The 5,591-nt window shown below is 32.1% G+C and overlaps 1 long non-coding RNA gene across 1 annotated transcript; it reads left to right on the top strand.

The window, feature by feature from the left end:
- Positions 1 to 206: 206 nt before the first annotated feature.
- LOC148284445 (uncharacterized) lies at positions 207 to 1,621 on the top strand. The gene is made up of 2 exons (XR_015824826.1): positions 207 to 1,133; positions 1,478 to 1,621. It is a non-coding gene; the product is annotated as an uncharacterized LOC148284445 (long non-coding RNA).
- Positions 1,622 to 5,591: the final 3,970 nt, after the last annotated feature.

The raw sequence follows: 5,591 nt of genomic DNA, 5'->3' as shown, positions 1-5,591 counted from the left end.
ACACGTGATAAATAATTTCACCTGAAACAACACAAGCAAGTCATCGTTTTTTTTGGAATTCAATACAAAATATTATTCAAGTCTAACAGTATTCCACATAACGACGAGAGCGTGGCCCTGTCGTACATTAACAAATTCCTGCGATGGAGATATAAAGGACAAAGAAACGTGGTCTATAAAGTGACCACAAGGCGTAGTAACGCTCAGTCAGTCAGTCAACATTAGTCAGTCAAACAGTGAGTCCCAGTGCAGCCAGATCAACAGTAGTACAGTTATCTGTATCTCAGAGAGTTTGGATATATTTCTTATAGTTGCAAATTATTTGTACCTCGTTTTTGTTATATGCAAGGTTTTATCGCGTATATTTATCTTGAGGTTATTTCAGTTGGCTTCAACTTTTTTACCGTAGATAACAAAAATAAAAATAAAAGCAGAATTAGAAAAAACAAAATAACACAAGAAATATTATATTAACATATAATAAAAAAAACAGTCGTATAGGATGGACACAAAAAAAGGAGCTAAATACCACCATTAAATAACTAAGCCTGCTTGGTCGTTCCTGTTATGAATCGAACAGTCTCTTTTCGTGTATCATGACAGTTCAGAAGCTCAGCCGAGCTTATTTGTCGCAGCAATCCAGCAACCTAGCCAGGTTATTTGTCGCAGCAATCCGAGTGTGAGTGTTGGTAGTATATTAGAAGATGTTCTACAGTCTGCTTAGTGATGCCATCACATGGGCAGCAACTATCGTCTCGCAGCCCAAAGCAATGCAGATATTCCCTCATGCATCCATGCCCCGAGAGAGCCTGAGTTAGTTCATATGTAGGCGTTTTATGCTTCCAAAATGTATTGGCCTCGTCTGTGCTTCTCAAAAGTGACCTTTTTTGGAGTTTAGATATTACCCGTGGCTTTTCCCGATTGACTTCTTACTAGGAATGCTGGGCTATCAATAATTGTCGGGGAGAAGAGATATTAATTTGGGCGTTTACTTTTTTCAACTGATTGGTTGGGCGCATACATAATTCTGATATTCTGAACGAATTCGGTCCCTGATAATTATCTTCGACAAAGTCAACACAGCACCTCAACACCTACCACGATGCAGATTCAACCTGCCAATGATTATGCCGGTAGGTAAAGCTATCGTGTTATTTAATCATATTGCCAAGGATGTCGATATATTTCATGACAGTGGGATTTCTCTTAGAAAAGCTACTTCCAAATTATAATATTCATATTCATTTTACTTGACTTTTTTTTTTCTCTTTTCTATTTCATCAATATTTTATACATATTTTGTAATGTATTGAAAATGAATTGGATACTCTGTAATGTTCTCAATGTAAATAAGAATAATTAAATGAAATGAAATAAATTAATGAAATAAAACACCTCATCGCCGTAAAATTCGCACATCATTTAATTCATTATTTATTCGTCATGTAAACGTATTAAAATATAATGAATTCTCTAGGAGCTGGTTGATGACCCCCTGTTACTACTTACACAATCGGTCACATTTGGATAGTCAAATAATAACAGTTGTGTAGGCTGGGTGACGAGTTCGAATTTTCTAAAGAGAACGAATAAATAAAATGTAATATTAAAAACACAAAAACTTTGTTTTAATTCTAAAAGACCGCTAAAAAATTCAGCGGCAAACGGTGCTCTAACGTCGTGTTACATTTAACAAAATACGAGATATTTTAAATTATCTTGTTATTTTTAAATATTCTATCACTTCTTCACAATATTTTTAATAATCGCACTACGCCTGTTTATTTGAGAGAGCTCTTCCAACCTCTATCACAGCGTGGCCTAACTCGACGTTCTAGTATCGAGTGTACCCTTTCAATATCCATTCACCGCTCAATTTTTTTTACCGCCTCTTTCACAGTAGTAGTTACTTGCTTATGGAATAATCTACCATCCAATGCCAGAGACGTCCCTTCTTAATTTTCATTGAAATCTCGTATGAAATGTCACTTTCTGAATAATTTATTAAAATTGAATTAAATCATTTTTCTTAAAAATAAAATATTTAAAATATTATTTAATATTTTTTTTAAAATTAATCCTGCAAATAAATCATATTTTTGCAATTTCAGCAAATGTTAATTTGGTTTTTCTTTTCTTATATTTTCTTTTCGTGGTCATGTCATACCACACATATGTGCCATAAACTATTTAATAATTATAAAAGGAATGGCCCACGCTCAGACGCTGTAGTCTTTGTGGGCATTTTTTCCAATTCATGTTATAGCTTAATTTTAAGATGTATTTTTCTCAAGTGTATTTTGTAATCATATTTCTATGTAAATAATGTATGTATGGAAAAATAAACAAATAAAAAAAATGTGAATTTGTTTTCTCCTTTCTCAACATTTTGTTTTATAATGTGTTCATATGTGTTCATATACCACAGATTTTCTCAAATTGAACGGTTTAGGTAGGTAGGAAAAAATTGCCTATAGGCAATATGCCCGCCTTTATGCATACGTATATAAAATGTGTATGTGTAAAAAGTAAATCAATAAATGCGTAAAAGCAATATGAATAAATTTATATTATTTCTATATTAGAATGCCCTTCATCGCTCTTTTACTAACTTATAATATATATCTGTATTTTAGAGGATAAAACACGGAAGTCTACTTTTTGCCGTTTTTATCTCAACTTATACCTACCAGAGATGGGTTCGATTAGACCTATTGTAAATAATTGATCATATGAAAAGTATTTTTGTACATAATTTTCCTTATAAATCGTGTAAAATTGTAGACAAAATTTTACGACACGCCTTTCAATGATTCAGAGGATATTATAATGAAAAACCCACAAAAATGCCTAAAACGCGCCATTAAAAACTAGGTCTAATTTGACTTTTTTTTAAGCCGGCGGGCTTTAAATAATGCAGAAATTATCGCAAAAGCTATTTAATTTGTGCGTAAATAAAATACTAAAGTCCACTTTCGTTGTCAAAATGCTTAAATAAGTTGAAATAAAAACCTGATGTCCGCTTTGTTGTAATGCAAAAAACATTAGTACTTCAAGGTACATTTTATAATGTTGTATTTTTCAACAATATTTTGAGACCGTCCAAATGTTTGTGTACAGGCTGAATTTCCTCTCTAGGGAGTTATTTGTTTTCACATACGCAGAATAGTTAATGTTACACAGCGCGTAAAGTGGCCGATTTAACCAAGACAAGTCATAAGCCCTATAAATACCTTGACTTCCAAAGTCCCTTCTCAAAAATGTTTTCCTTCTCTGCTGCAACAAATTTAGATCTGTTTTGTTTTTATTTTAATGTTTTTTAAAAACATTATTTTCATTTATTTTTTAATTTTTTTATTTATTAATACAAATATACATATCGCCAAAAAAATGTACCCTTAACTCTATGAGACCAAAAACCCTGCATATTGTTGGGATATAATATAATGGAAAGTGGAAGCATGCATATTATTAAAGAATACTTAAAATAAAAATCACAAATTTTAATAAACATCCGTACAAAACGCTTATTAGTAAATTAATATATTCAATGTCTCGTAGTAGTCTTCTCTAATGTTCTCTTCCTTTAGATAAAATGCAAGATTCTGCACTTCTCCTAAAAATAGTTTTTGTTTTGGATAACTTAATATGTTCATCCAGGACTGAATTTATCTTCAACTATACCGTTTAGGTGAAGGTATGACGTCTTTATCTTCCCATCATAATCGAGGCCCTGAAGTCTAGAGGAGTTAACATATATATTTGTGCTATGTTCTCTATCTAGAGAGCGATACGGGGTAGGTAATTATCAGGTGTTATTTTGCGCCTCCAAATTTAGTTTGTTTTTGTGGTGACAAAAATATTTTATAATTGAGCTATTTGATGTTATGTAACATGCTTAATTTCCAGTAATCCTTGTAGTTAGTTGAATATATTACATTCTTGGTTACTGTGGTCACAATTTCGCTTCTCATTCCACTTGAGATGTTTGCTCTGCACAAGTTGTGCAGAAGTTCGGGATCCGGTAGTGCACCTATCGCGGGACCCTTAACGTTCCTGAGAGACGGATTATATATGTGCATATAGACACAGTGTATACGACACACGTACAAGACTTGTGTCGTCTCACGCTGTTTATCTTACATGACATATGTTCACCTATTCAACGCCTAGATATTCCATACTAAAATCTACCAGAAACTTTATTTGTTAGTTGCAAACTTACCCTTTGTTAAACGAAAGCGGACTGTATTTTATAAAATAATTATTTCATTTAATTTAGAATACAAAGAGATGTACAAGTTATAACGCTTATACTTAGAGAAATAAAAAGAAAACGAAAATACGCAGTATGTTCTGCCATTCAATTGTATGTATTCACTTAAATTTTCCAAAATAAAGCGACGGTTTAAACAATATAAAAAAATAAGTAATAAGCAATTAAAACAATATTCTTAGTAAAAAATAAGAGAAAATAAATAGGGACAAAGCAATGAGATAGTCGGAAGCGAAATAGGATAAGCGAATAAGGAATGTGATAAGGAGCAGTAGATGATGAATGAAGAAAATAAGCTTCTCGGGAGTGTGAAATTGCGTTTGATTTAAATACTAAATAAACCAATATTAAGAAATTATAAGGTTTTGATGTGTTTATACTAAGCATCATTGTTTTATATTTTTTTCCTATTTTATTTGACAAATATATTATACATTTCAATAAAAATTAGTTGTTTTTTTTCTGAAGTTAGTCATTCTTATGAAAAAGTTTTTTTTTTATTACAGTAGCATATGCTTTGAATGTTTATTTCTATTTATTTATTTTTTTGTACAAAATGTTATTTGTACATTGGCGGGCTTATTGCCTAATGGCAATTTCTTCCAACCAACTAATAAAATAAAAGTTTTATTCAAGTAACAGAACATATTCAATGGAGAAAAAAAAAAGCTAAAGATATATAAAAATAGAAATAAAAGTATTTGTTTATAAATTACCTTAAATCAAAACTATAACTTAATGGGAAAAAGGAAAAAAGAGGAAAGAGGAAAAAGGAAAGGAGGAAAGATTAAGGAAGAGAAAGGAGATGTTTCTTCAGACGTAATTTAAACAGAGATAATGTAGTAACATCTTTGATGGTGGATGGGAGATGATTCCACAATCGAGCCGCATGGACGCCATATGAGTTAAAGAAGAAAGAGGAATTGTGGATGGGTATTAAGAGAGTGCCTTGAGAATTAAAACGAAGAGGTAAACCATGAACTGATAAGCGTTGAAAATTTTCACGCAGGTATATAGGAGCGTTAGGACTATGAAGTACATTGAACAGAAGTGAGAGGGAGTGATAGTCTCTCCGATGTCTAATTTTGAGCCATTTCGGTTGCCTACGATAATCAGAAATGTGGTCATATTTTCTAAGACCAAAAATGTACCTTATGCATGTATTCTGAAGTCGTTCAAGTTTATCGAGTTGCTCACAGCTTAAATCAGTCATGGAAACATCAGCAAAATGACAACAGCAAAAGGCTATGATCGCCCCTCTATTAACGCAGGACCACCGTGCGATGGTATTAATTTTTGAAAAGGGGTTAGTTTT

The sequence above is a fragment of the Micrasema longulum genome, unplaced genomic scaffold, assembly GCF_059751315.1.
Source record: "Micrasema longulum isolate JH-2025_06_02 unplaced genomic scaffold, ASM5975131v1 h1tg000118l, whole genome shotgun sequence".
Taxonomy (NCBI): Eukaryota; Metazoa; Arthropoda; class Insecta; order Trichoptera; family Brachycentridae; genus Micrasema; species Micrasema longulum.
Note: the sequence above shows the minus strand (reverse complement) of the source record. Positions and strands in the feature narration are given on the sequence as shown.